We start from the raw sequence: 14,713 nt of genomic DNA, 5'->3' as shown, positions 1-14,713 counted from the left end.
ATGGGAGCTTGTGAATTTGTACAAAAACAGAGTGTACATAATGCTTTTCTAATAAATGGAGCATGTGCTAGTTTAAGAGAAGCATGCACTGTTGTCCCACACTCAGGGCTTTGTCCCTCCTCTACCATCTCACCTAAACCCCCACGTTCAACTCCTGAGATCTTCCCTCTTTCTGCTCCCTCCACTTGCCTCCACCCTTAAGGAGGCTCCTCCACTTCGGAGTCCGGTCTAATTCAACGCAGCAGGGACTCAAACCAGCCTTACTGTTTCATCAGATTACATTCACTGGCACCAGGTCCAACATGGTTTCTGGAAATGTGTGTCTCCAAGCCCAGGAGTCAAACACACACACACACACACACACACACACACACACACACACACACTTCCGAGCCCGACTGTGTGCTGCGCATCTTATTTCAGTGAAAATATGATTTTTGGATACATCTCTCTACCTCTCACAATATTGTGGATTTGCCAGTTTTTTTCATTATTTTAGTGAGCAATTGTTTGTAGGCCTATACTTTTCTCACCAATTATAAGAATATGTTTGCCAAACTGAAGGTTTATAATTATTATTATGGCACTTTGGTTTCTGCCAGATCAGGTGACTCACATCTTAGTGGCGGTAACACACTGTGAATATGTGCACACAAACAGCCATCCAACAGAGAAGACTTTTGCTAAGCTATCCACACAGCTTAATGTGACCCTGTAAGGATCAGCAGCCTCTAAAGCTCAGACACAACAATGAAAAAGCTTCAGGGCACAAAAACATCTCCAAAATTAAAACTCTGTGATTTTGTGATTTTAATTGTTGTTAATTGATCAAGGTTTGATTTTGTTCTACTATGTGGCTCAGATCGAACTGGTTCTAGTTCCCAACCCCTTGTTCACATTTACAATCGATACGGTGCCATAAAAGAAGCACAAAACCATGATTGGTCATTACTTCACAACATAACTTCAACAAGTTACATCGATCTTCTAAGAAACATTTTTACATCTTTAAATCTCTACTGGGATTCAGACACTTACAGTGGCCTCCCTGTTTGGATTAAAGTCCAGGCTGTTAGTGTGAATGAAATTACTCACTTTCCTGTGCCCCAATAAGAGCTGGAATACTGATGGACAACTACCCTGGACCAGATTGATTGTTTTAGTGAGTCTATTCAGTGATCCCCAACTCCCTTCAACAAGGGCCGGCATCCAGGATGTGTTAGTTGTTTCCCTGCTTCAACACACCTGATTTTAATCAGCAGGTGATTAACAGCCTTCTGCAGACCTTGATGAATCAAGCGTGTTGCATTAGGGAAACACTCTGGATACCATCCCTCAGGGAAGGGAGGGGATCACTGTTCTATTGTGTTAATCTAGAAGCCACAGAGTCAGTCAGTCATGTTGTTTTGAAGAGTTAGTTCACACAACAAGCACGATGTGTAAAGAACAGATGAAAACGCTTGCCTGTTTCAGCGGGCCAGAAGGCTGAAGTTAGAATAAAGTGTGATGCAAACGTTTGGGCAGCCTTGTTCATTATTCCTGTACACACACACCTGTCTTCCGGTTCCGGTTGAGTGAACGCTGGCGCGTCTCGCTGCCGCTGCTCGCTGGCAAACAAACTTTTTGTATTTTTTTTTCTTCTTTTTCACCCTGGTCACATCCCTGTGTCGGTGAAAACTCATTTTCACCTACCTGCTCAGCTTGCGTTCTGGTTGCACATCACCACCTCCCTGCTCCACTCCATAATGTGGTCCAGCAGGATTTCTGTGTGCCTCGCACTGGCCTGGATCATCCTGTCGCTCATTCTTCTGTCCGTGGATGGCCTTCTCCAGTACTCGGCGGCGGAGCTCTCCAACCTCCGCTTTCGCTACTCCGGATCTCCACCACCAGCTCTGTGCCTCTTCCCCGACATCACCTTCCAGCCTCGCCGTCGGTATATCCATCGGGGGTCCCGGCGGAACCTCCATCTCGACGGCTCCAAAGGAATACCCTCCTTCTGGTCCACGACTAGCCGGCGGCTACCCAGGAATACCTGCCGAGCTGCCGACTCCAGCGTGTTAGCCCGGCTGGCTAGTCGGACTAATGCTCCTGTCGCCAGGGACTTCCGCACTGCTAATTTTGGTCTTCTCAACATTCGCTCCCTCTCTGGTAAAGGACATCTCCTCCAAGATACCATCAGTGACCATAAGCTAGACTTTCTTTGTCTGAACGAAACATGGCAACAACCCAGCGATTTCTCACAACTCAATGACTGTACTCCTCCCGGATTTGTTTACCTCTCCAAACCCCGTGGGTCGGGCCGCGGCGGTGGTCTCGCGATACTGTATCGCGAGACTTGGAAGGTCCTTCCCGTAAACCTTCCTCCTCTCACCACTCTGGAATGCCTCGCCTGTCAACTCTCCGGCCCGACCCCCACAATAATTGTCACTGTTTATCGTCCCCCCAAGTTCAGCCCTGAGTTTTTAAATGAACTCTCTGCTCTTTTATCCCATCTGTCCGCCCTTTCCCCAAATGTAATTTTACTTGGTGATTTTAATATTCATATGGACAATATGGCCCTCCCCCTCAGCAAAGACTTCTCCTCATCTTTGGACAGCCTCAGTTTTCATCAATATGCCAATTTTCCCACTCACATTAAAGGTCACACCCTGGATTTAATCTGCTGCTCCGGCCTGACCCCCTCCAACTGTACAGCTGACCCGCTCCCTTTCACGGACCACTTCCTCATCTCCTTTTCTGTTCCCCTCCGTCTCTCCATCATCAAGTCACCACGTATCATTTCTTTTCGTAATATTAAGGACATTGATCTAGCCTCCCTGTCCTCCAGTTTTGCCACCTTGACCCCTAATTTGTCCTCTACTCCCGATGATCTTGTCATTCAGTACAATAACGGTCTGGTTTCTATCCTTAATTCATTTGCTCCCATCAAATCCCGCTCTGTATATTTTACTCGGTCTGCTCCATGGTTCATCCCTGCCCTTCGCTCCTTGAAAGCTACCAACCGGAGGCTTGAAAGACTCTACAAGAAAACCGGTCTCACCATCCATAAAGACTTATATTCTGCTCAGATTTCTCTCTACAAGGACTCCATCTCCCATGCCAAATCTCAGTATTACTCCGGTCTCATCTCGTCCAACTCCAGCAACACTAAAACATTATTTTCCATCATGAACAGCATTTTTCAGCCTCCCGACTCCTTACCCATCCATCTTTACTCTTCAGAAACCTGTAACTCTCTCCTTCAGTTTTTTAATGAGAAGGTCAATAGAATCCATCTCTCTTTACCTCATTCCTCCCCTCCCTCTCCTGATTTATTTGAACCCACCATTCCGTTCTCCTCCTTTGAACTTCCCCATCCCTCAGAAATATTAGATTACATCACCAAATCCAAACCTTCCACCTGTCAACTGGACCCTATTCCAACTGTTTTAGTTAAATCCTGCCTTTCTTCTCTGCTCCCTTTTATAACAGCCATTATTCATTCCTCACTATCCTCTGGTACGGTCCCATCCCTATTCAAATCCGCTTCAGTCAGCCCTATTCTAAAAAAAACCTGGTTTAGATCCCAATGATTTCAATAACCTCCGTCCCATTTCCCATCTTCCCTTCATTTCCAAAGTCCTTGAGAAAACTATTGCATCTCAGCTCCATTCACATCTCACCCGCAATAACCTTTATGAACAGTTTCAGTCTGGCTTCCGTCCCCACCACAGCACAGAAACAGCTCTCATCAAGATCACTAACGACCTACTCATTGCTGCTGATTCTGGTTTAATCTCTATTCTTATTCTCCTCGATCTGAGTGCGGCCTTTGACACCATTTCTCATCCCATCCTCCTTAATAGACTCTATTCCTTAGGCATCACTCACACCCCCCTCCGCTGGTTTCAATCTTACCTTACTGGCCGCACTCAGTTCATCCAGTTAAAATCCTTTACCTCAGAACCCTCCCCAGTCAAGTCAGGTGTGCCCCAGGGCTCTGTCCTGGGGCCCCTCCTCTTCATAGTATATCTCCTCCCTATCGGCAAAATCTTCCGCAAATTCAATATCCAGTTTCACTGCTTTGCAGATGACACCCAGCTCTACATTTCCAGTAAGCCCAACTCAACTCTCCCACCATCCTCCCTTACACTCTGCCTCTCTGAAATCAAATCATGGTTCACCTCTAATTTCCTCAAACTCAACGGCAATAAAACTGAACTTCTTCTAGTTGGCACTAACTCCACCCTCTCAACATCTGACAGCTTTTCTTTAACTATTGACAGTGCCACAGTCTCCCCCTCACCTCATGTCAAGAGTCTGGGTGTCATTCTCGACAGCTCCCTTTCTTTTCAGGCTCACATTAATAACTTAATTCGGTCAGCATACTTCCATCTACGTTCCATAAACCGTCTTCGTCCCTCACTGACCCCTCACACTGCCGCCATTCTCGTCCACAGCCTCGTCACCTCCCGTATCGACTATTGCAATTCACTTCTTTATGGTCTCCCCAACAAACTCCTTCATAAACTGCAACTGGTCCAGAATTCAGCAGCCCGTATTATCACCAGAACCCCTTCCTTTCACCACATCACGCCGGTTCTCCAGCAGCTCCACTGGCTCCCAGTTAAATTCAGGTCCATCTTCAAAATTCTCCTCCATACCTTCAAAGCAATCCACAACCTCTCTCCTCCATATATCTCAGACCTTATAAGTATTCACACCCCGTCCCGTTCACTCAGATCTTCTTCTTCCATCCATCTTGCGGTTCCTTCTGCCCGTCTCGCTACCATGGGGAGCAGAGCTTTCAGCCGCTCTGCTCCTCGACTCTGGAACTCACTTCCCCCAGACATCAGGAACATCGACAGTTTTACCCTTTTCCAATCAAAACTCAAAACACATATGTTTAAATCTGCCTACATTCTCTGATTTTATTGAAATGTTTCTCTCTGTTTTTTCTTCTTTGGGTTTTATTATTGTTTTATTGTATTTTATTACGTGTTTTGTGTAAAGTGACCTTGGGTGTCCTGAAAGGCGCTTTGAAATAAAATGTATTATTATTATTATTATTATTATTATTCATCGTTTTCCTGTTTAAATTGTTTGTTGTTATGATTTAAAATAAATCCAGTTAAATATATCTGCTGAATATCTACTGGAGTTCCAGCATCTGCTGATTTTGAGTGGAATCCATGTGTCCCACAACTTTAACAAGATGCAGTGGCCACACAGCCCACAGCATGATGGAACCACCACCATGTTTTACTGTAGGTAGCAAGTGTTCTTTTTCCTCCATGCATAACGCCCCTTGTGATGCCCAAATAACTCAGTTTCGTCAGTCCTCAACACCTTATTCCAGAATGAAGCTGCTTGTCCAGATGTGCTTCAGCAGACCTCAAGCAGCTGTTTGTGCTGTGGGTGGAGAAAAGGCTTCCTCTGCATCACTCTCACACGCAGCATCTCCTTGTGTAAGGTGTGCTGAATAGTTGAACGATGCCCAGTGACTCCATCTGCAGCAGGATTGTAGGTGTTTGGTACTGGTCTGTGGGGTGACTCTGACTGTTCTCACCATTCTTCACTTCTGCTTATCTGAAATTTTTCTTGTTCTGCCACTTGGAGCCTTAACTTGAACCGTGCCTGTGGTCTTCCATTTCCTCCATATGTTCCTAACCCCGGCTTTCTACAGGAGCCGTCAGCAGCACGTTACTGCAGCAGCACGTCATAGCTGCTGATAGGAACCGCTGTGGTCAACAGAACCTTTTCCACTGGAGCCGTCAGCAGCGCGAGTCGGCCGTGTCTCAGGAGCAGCATGTCGCGGCCTTTACGCGCCGGTTCTATTTTCTACGTGCGACGCCTCTGAAACGGGTCAAGTTCGACATTTTTGGGGAAGGAAAGACAGGAAATCGGACGCGGAAATGGAGAGAAGCTCCCGAGATTTTCAGAATAAAGAACGTACTGCCTTCTGGTTGCTTTACTTTAAAAAAAGTTACTAACTGTGCGTCCCCGTGAGAAGTTATCACGTAGCTAGCGGTCTCCTTTGTTTTTCAGGTCCGTATTGGCGATTATAAAACGGACAGAACATAAAACACAAACCATGTTGTAATTTTCTCCTGCTTGTTGTTGTGTTTACTGACGAAGTCACTCGTGTGACTTCGTGCTCGGTCGGTGACAGCTGCTCCCCTGCTGCTTCGCTTCTCGTGGGAAGGGCCAAGCAGCAGCTTACGCGAGCAAGACGTGCTGCTGCAGTAACGTGCTGCTGACGGCTCCCGTGGAAACCCGGGGTAACTGTGGAACAGCTGAACTCTCTGAGACAGCTTTCTGTATCCTTCCCCAAACCATGATGGTGAACAATCTTTGTTTTTCATGTAAGAGTTTTTGAGACCCCATGATGCTACGCTTCAGAGAATATTCAAAGAGGAGGGAAACTTTCAAATGGCCCCCATAAATACTCATTACTGGAATCACCTGTGTATAGAGGTCAAGGGTTACTGAGCTTACCAAACCCATTTTGAGTTCCAATAATTAGTTATAACGGTTTTAGAATCAATAAAATGCTAACAGTGCCCAAATGTATGCAGCTGCCTATTTTTGTTTAAACAATTATTGCACCATTTCTGTTAATCCTATAAACTTAATTTAATGTCTTAAATATCACTGTGTGTGTCTCCTACATGATATATTTACCAGAATTGCTTTATCGTAACAACCAACGATTTGTACAAGAAAATCATGGAGCTTAACAAGGCTGTCCAAACATCTTTGGTGTGTTCTTGCTGTGTTTAGTTTCAAATTCCATCTTTCAGTTCTTTTTAAACCCCAGAAAAGGTTTATTTACCTGCAAAGTTTCGTTTGTGGCTGCAAACATCATCAGGCTGACGCTGATGGTGGCGTCACTTCCTTCGTTTATCCGCGGGCAGCAGAGGACGTTGTCGCCCTCTGCTGCCCGCTCTCCCCTCTCCGATGATGCAGTCCCATGTGCGATCCAACGACTAAACCCCATCATCCCTGTTCATGGTCAACAACAGTTAGAATCAGACTAGTACACCCAAAAGACAAGATATCAGCAGGACATAAGTGTGTAGTCGTTTACGAAATCCCATGCAAACTCTGCAATAAAACATACATAGGAGAAACCGGACGCCAACTCAACACACGAACAATAGAACACAGAAAGGAGTATGAGACAGAAACAAGTGGAAAACACACAAGAGCAGCAAAAGAAGAAGCAGAAAGCACAATAAAGAAGTCAGCCGTAACAGATCACTGCACAAGAGAAAACCATGTAATGGACTGGGACAACACACGGATCATAACCACCGAACAACAAAAATACAAAAGATGGATAAAAGAAGCAATCGAGATAAGGAGACGTGGATGTGGGACCATGAACAGGGACGATGGAGTTTACACGTTGGACCGTGCATGGGACTGCATCGTCGGAGAGGGGAGAGCGGGCAGCAGAGGGCGACAACGTCCTCTGCTGCCCGCGGATAAACAAAGAAGGAAGTGACACCACCATCAGCGTCAGCCTGAGGAAGTTTTGCAGCCACAAACGAAATGTAGCAGGTAAATAAAACTTTTCTGTGTTTTAAAAAGAACTAAAAGATGGAATATGAAGGCTGTCCAAACTTTCACATCCCACTGTAAGTTAAACAAAACATCAACATGCTGGGTCCAAATCGAGGAACATCATCAGACCTGCATCCCTTTGAGGGTGTGTGTGTTCATCTTCCATTCATTTAAAGCCCAATAATAACTTTCTACTGGTATTTGATGCAGAGCTAGAAACAAAGCATCACCACAGTAAGCTGGAATGTGAGTCTACTTTAGCTCTGAGATAATTACACCTGATTGTTTTGGTTTATTTGCTCAAAATCATCATGAAATGTTGCTGAATTCCACTCTGACTGTTTTTAATCTGAGCTAGAGCTGCTGATCTCTACAGAGGTCAGCTGCTATTTCATCTGAACCTGCGAGAGGTCAGAACTCGATAATCAAGAGTCTAGTTTTTCAGGTAACTGCACCGTCACTTTTAGAAAATGTTTGCCCTGCAGTCGTCCCCGGTTACGGGTGATGGACGACTTTAACTCTGCAAAGCACAAAATATTCTCAACTAGGTCATGAGCCACAGAATCCACAAGTCCCTTTTATTTTGTGTACTTTGTGAGTTTATTATGTTGCTGTTGTACACTGTTCAGTAGATTTTACTTGTGTTTCTGTTTTGGGGCGTTTTGGGCCCTATTAGTCAAGGAATACATACAAAAGAATGTTTACAATGTTTTTCTAAACTCACGCCTCAAAAACCACAGTAAACTTCTGGACTGAGGATTCAGCATCTACATATGAACTGCTTGTAAAACACTTTCTTACTTGTTTATACTCTGTACAGATTTATGCCATTTTGTGTGTCTTGATTTTGTTTCTGTGATGCTGCTTCTTTACTGCTCATGTAAGTGTTACATTTTATACCAAGGCCTGTAATCATATTTAAATCATGACTAACAGGCCTTATCGATGTTTCTAATGAAGTTATTCATATTTAAATCATGAACGACAGGCCTGTATTTTTATAATCCAGCTGTTGGATATTGTTGCATGTTCCACGTATGTAAAATATTTAAAATGTGAGACCAGAAACTCTCTGTAGCAGCATTATATCTACCAAATGTGACACTCTGTTAAGTGTAGCATCTCCTGCCAGAGAAACTGGTTTGACTGAATAGGGTCCCTCCATGTGAGGGGGCTGGTGTTTGTGGTGGCTGGGACTCAGCAGGGGGGTGGAAATGCACAATGTAGCACTGGCCTCCAGTCTGGATTTAGACTGGGCCAACGCCAGCCTAAACCAGATCCAGCAGGAACAGTCTTTGTGTAAACAAAAAGTATAAATATTGTACATGAAGCTTTCTGGAGGCTTGACTTGCATCAAACTGCCGTGATTCTGTGACTTTCACCCTAAAACAAAAGGTAGGACCATCGTTTATTTATTTATCACAACATGATGTCACCTTTATCTCCCACCCCCACACACCACCCAGTACATGTATTTGTATATGAAACATGCATGCCACTTATATAAGTGCACAGGCTGAATGGGGATGGGGTCTTTTGGAGAGAAACGGGAGCTTTTTAGACAACTGATGTGTTACGAAAAGTTCAGTCTTTTTTTTTTTTTTTGTTCCAGACAGGCAGCTTTGATCTGGATGCTTATCAGAATGTATGGCAGACAGTCATGAGATGTTCAGAAACCAAATTATTATGTCTCCATTTCAGTGGTTCAGTTCAAACTACAGAAAACATGAAACCTAAAGGGAACTCCTTGAACTAAACGATTATATTTGTAACCGCATTATCTACAATTGCCTTGCATGTGCAATGCATTCTGGGTGAGTCACTTAATCAGGCCCACTGGATTAAATGGGACCCTAAATCTCCTCCCCTTCCGGTCAGGTCATGGGTCCCCTGAATGAATAAATAAGAACATACGAGAATGAACGAGACTATAACATGTATTTTCCTGACTGCCCTGAATCACATATGTTTTACTTCAATTTAAATGATAAATATTTATTTGTGCTTTGACTGTGTCTGTCATGTAATATGAAATGTATTGGCTTTTAAAGATTTTTGCGTTCAAACTACAGGGAGATAACGCCCAGGAGCCTCCTTGGTAAGGTCTATTCAGGGGTACTGGAGAGGAGGGTCCGTCGAATTGTCAAACTTCAGATTCAGGAGGAACAATGTGGTTTTCATCCTGGCAGTGGAACACTGGACCAGCTTCTTACCTTTATGGGGGTCCTGGAGGGTGCGTGGGAGTTTGCCCAACCAGTCGACATGTGTTTTGTAGATTTGGAGAAAGCGTTCGACCGCTTCCCTCGGGGGCCCTGTGGGGGGTACTTCGGGAGTATGGGGAACCAGGCTCTCTGATACGGGCTGTTAGGTCCCTGTATGACTGGTGGCAGAGCTTTGTCACTAATTCTGTTCATAACTTTAATGGACAAGATAAGAACAGCCTAGGCGTTGAGGGGATGGAGGGGTTTTTGTGACATGAAGATCGGATCTGTGCTTTTTGCTAATGATGTGGTCCTGTTGGCTTCATCAAAACATGATTTTCAGCTTTCACTGTAGCGGTTTGCAGCCGAGTGTGAAGCAGCTGGGATGAGAATCAGCTCCTCTAAATCTGAGACCATGGTCTTAAGTCGGAAAATGATATACCTTATCCGGGTCAAAGATGAGGTCCTGCCTCAAGTGGAGGAGTTTTTCTTGGGACTTGGTCACAAGTGAGGGAAAGCTGTATTGGGAGATCGATGGTTGGTTTGGTGCTGCTTCTGCAGTGACATGGGTGTTGTTAGTGCATTTATTCACAGCTTGCATTTCAAATAAGGCGGAACCTTTGTCATTGCATGATTTCCTTGTAGACTGAATATTAATGATGCACACAACACAAGGCTTTGCTAAGGGCTACTAAAACGTAATAAAAACGGGAAGAAATTGCCTTGCTTGGACTGATGCAGTATTTGGGAAATGTCAGTCTCTTCTCTTGTAAAAAAAAAAACCTTCCTGAAAATTTCGGAGTCCGTATCGTGGCCATTATTTTCAGAGGTCGTCTCTGCTGCGGCTGCCCGGTGGCACCAGAAACTTTACAAAAGTAGAGGTAAGCTATATGTTTAACATTTATGTAACATCTGTGCAGCGCTGAAAGCCCCAGACACAATCATTTTTGCCCTAACAGTAGTTTATGAAAGTAGTCAGACAAACGAGAGGCTGCAGCTGGGAACATACACCCTGTCCTCACTACTCTGTAAACTGTTACAAACAACATGTCTTAAAGTAACAGAAACAACCTAAAATCTTTCTGATGATTTTCTAAACTATTCTGTCTGTTTATTATATATTTCTGAGACGACTGACGTTCTAAACATCGCGTGTGTTGCTATCACTAAGCAGCGAGGTGTGCTGAAGCGGTCATCAGCTGATCAGGAGCTAAATGGGCGGATGCTTAAGTGCATCAGGGGCAGAGAGGAACAAGAAAGTTGTGATCAGGCTGGAGATCACACCAGATTCGCTGCTGCAGGCGTGAATCTGTGGGTCTGCAGCATCCCCTTCTTAACGTGACATCAGGACTTCCCATGTAAGGAAGGTCTGCTCACCTGTTCGTCACATCATTATTTCCTCATCATGATTTTTTATCTTCCCATCATCCTCCAGTCATCCAACTGGAACCAGTTAGTGTTCCTGATCATTCTCAGAATATGCCACGCCTGCTCTGGTGTTAAAAGTTAGTACATTTAAGTCTTAGATCATATTTGTGCCTGTTCTACTGTCATTTTTACAGATTTTTATTTATTTATATAAGTTTTTACTACACTATGAGAAATAGAAATGTTAATAAAAACACCCAATTATACAAACAATTGAAACTGGAAATGTTTGAATCTGGTGCAAAGTCCATTTAATTCAGGAATTCATCTAGAGAGAGAGACAATATAAAAGCTCAGAAAACCTCTGCAGGTGTTTTCTATTTGCAATTATACATTCTCATTGATTTTGGTCTTGTTTCATATCACTAAGTGACATTTGAATAATTAAAATGCTTATTTTTAGAAATTAAAAAGCTTTAGTGTACAGTAATAATAACCATGTCTAATGTTTGATTCTCTGCCTCATTATTTTCAATTAAAAAATGCTTTGAGGTCACATTTATCCGAACAATTAAAATGTGATTAATTAAGATTAATTAATTACAAAACCTCTTAATAATTTTGATAAATTTTTTTCTGGAGTCCCACCTCTAACTAAAATATGAATGAAGGACCTCTTTAAAGTTCACAGATATCATATGTTAAATCCATAGCCCATTTGAAACAGAATCAGAAAATACCTTCATGTTTTTTTGGCAGTAGGGGACCCATGGTCTGGAAGTAGATGGGTGTGACTTTGCTCCCCCCCTGTTTCCTCTATCAGAACTTTTGGGTCATTTTACCGGACCTTTGCAGCAGGCCCAGGTCTCCATTTCACCAGACTGGCCTGAAAGGACCCAACGAAGTACCTGAACTGTCAGCCGAACTTGTGGTTAACTCAGTAACTCAGTAGGAAATGACATCATCAGACATTTCCAAACAACCAGCATTTGTAAAACTGGAAAATTTCTGGTGAAGCAGAAAAACAGACAAAGATAATAAGCAGGAATCTAGAAACCGAGGCACTCTGGTAAGCTGGTGTCACTACCCATGATGCATTGCAGTTGCAGTCACCACTGTGGACTGTAAAAAAATAATTTATTTTATCAAAACATCTGGATTTTTTTCTCACATCTATAAAATCTGAACCACAGTTATTAAACATTACAAGTCTTGTTATTTGAGCTCCTTTTGGAGGTTTCGAACACCAAACCACACTTTTCATGCAGTTTTGTACACAGACAAGACAAAATAAACCAATGAAATAGACAAAAATTCTGTAGAACTACAACAGATTTTTTCTGTATTTTACAGAATTATGTAGATCTCTCCTTTAGGATTTGCTGTTTTACGCTCAGGATGACAGGAGGAAAGTCGTGAGAAGGTGTGTCACATTGATCTGTAACGTCAGGCTGCACCTGTGTGGGAGTCACAGCAGAAGCATTTATATTGTTGGAGAGGAAACACTGAACAGTCTGGCCTAAAAGGAGCCGGCATCCACCTCACTGCCTCCCCGCTGCATCTGACGCATTCCTCCGAGGTGGTTTTGTGTCTGCATGCCAGGCTGGAGGAACACCTGAGTAATCTGCACACATGTAACATAAAACCATGTAAACCGTTAAATATGACCAAGTGGTTAATGTTCTGTTATAATATCATGAAGTTATTTTGGTTTTTGAGCATGCACTAAGTTTGCATGTATGAGTTTATTAACAACAGAGATGCACTGGTGAGTTGGAACAACAAATAATTGTACTACAACATATTTACGTGTTATTTCAAGAACTCGTTTGCCTTAAATATCTCACTGTTAAATCTTGGAATCGTGTAATGCCTTCAGATGTTTTGTTGAAAACTGATGTTTCTCTGATTTACTTTTATTTTTTGTACATTGATGCATAGCCTCTACTCCATCAGACTTATTGTGTCATCGCTTCTTAAACCCAGTTGATGAAGTGATGTGAAAATGCAGAAGAAAAAAATCTACCTGGGCTGTCTCACTCTCAAAGGATGGGGTTGTCTTCTGAGTGGTAATGAAGTTCTCATAAAGCCATGTTCTAAGGTACAATTACACAACAGACCATTTACCAATGAGTTGTCTGCTGAGTCATGTTGTTACTTCAGATTAACTCATGAGTTTATTGAGATAACTGGACAGCACAGAGTTTATTACCTGGGTAAATGAAAACCACAAGCAATTAATCTGTTTAAAATGGGCCTCATCTGTAACAATTAAAGTCTTTAAATAAATATTAATAATGAGTCTTTGTTGTTGTGTTCAATGAAAGTCTCATTTAAGGTTTCTGCAGTAGAAACATCAACAATTGTTCCAAATGAAGGGAAAATGATGAAGAATTGATGGGTCAAACTTCAAAAAAGCAAAATGGCATGAGGTTTTCTCAGTGTTGATGATGGACACCTGTCCAGAACAACACTGCCAGTAAGTAAATGTGTAAAAGCACCAGGACACTGGAGGAGATTCACACCATGAAACCTTTCCAGCGTTTGTCTGAAGATTTGCTAGCCTGGCAGTGCCAGACTCGTCCTCTGTGTAATTCTGCACAGAGAGAGAGTCTGGTAACTCACAGGCAGAGAGGCACTTGAGGGGCGCGACTAGGCAGCTCAAAAATAACCAATCAGAAAAAAGACGGAAATGCCGACTGTACCGCGCAACGCTGTAGTTTTCTAGCTGTAGTAAAAAAACAAACATCTGGCAACAGCACAAACATCTTTTACTTTTTTAGAAGGAAGGCTTTTAGCGCTTCTACTTGTTGTTTTAAAGACGTGTTCAAGTCATTTAGAACAGAGGAAAGAGCCGCAGCGAACTCCGCTTCAGTCGCCATGTTTATGACAAACTCGACGTTGTGGTGTGTGACGTACGCTGCTCAGCGCTGATTGGCTCGGTTAGAACTGTCAGCGGGTGGGGCTATTTGAATAGGAGTGTGACCAGAGCCTTTCTCTGTGCAGAATCAAACAGAGGAGGAGTCTGGCAGGCCAGGCTAAAGATTTGAGGCATTAAAGCAGGACAACTTGTTGTCCAACAGCCAAAAGCTTAAAGAGCAAGTAACGTCTAAATTAACTTTTTTTTGCTGATGAACTGCATAAATGAGTGTCTAATAGTGTTTTAAATGTGTGCATTCTTTATTTTAGCATTTTGGTGCATTTTCTTTAAAAATTAAAAATTCTATCTAAAAACCACAGTAATGCGCCACCTTCAGCTGAAAACATAGAATTTGAGTCATTTTGAATAAATTTTAGCCAATGGCTAAAGAGTAAAGTACTACGTAAACCAGTAGAGTACTACGTAGCAGCTCCGTGCCAAAGTTATAAAAGCAACGAGCGTCTCGGCCACGCCCTGTGGCGAGTGGGAGTTGGATTTGCAAGCGAGCGTAGGAGGTCAGCGGTAGTTCAGCATTAGCATATTAGCATATCCTAGTCTTTAGCATAGCTTTTAGTGTTATAAATACTTATTTAGTGTTAGCTTGGCTGTTGGATATTGTAGTTTAGTTAGTGTTTGGCTGTTAGTGTAATTGGGAAAGTAGTTCGGGTTTAGTGCT

At 43.0% G+C, this 14,713-nt stretch overlaps 1 protein-coding gene across 1 annotated transcript in view; it reads left to right on the top strand.

Annotated features, from left to right (window-relative positions):
* Window positions 1-14,713, top strand: part of LOC107374166 (copine-8) — a 255,851-nt gene that overhangs the window by 228,635 nt on the left and 12,503 nt on the right. The gene's annotated exons all lie outside the window — the stretch shown is intronic.

Source organism: Nothobranchius furzeri, chromosome 4 (genome assembly GCF_043380555.1).
Source record: "Nothobranchius furzeri strain GRZ-AD chromosome 4, NfurGRZ-RIMD1, whole genome shotgun sequence".
NCBI classification, from domain to species: Eukaryota; Metazoa; Chordata; class Actinopteri; order Cyprinodontiformes; family Nothobranchiidae; genus Nothobranchius; species Nothobranchius furzeri.
Note: the sequence above shows the minus strand (reverse complement) of the source record. Positions and strands in the feature narration are given on the sequence as shown.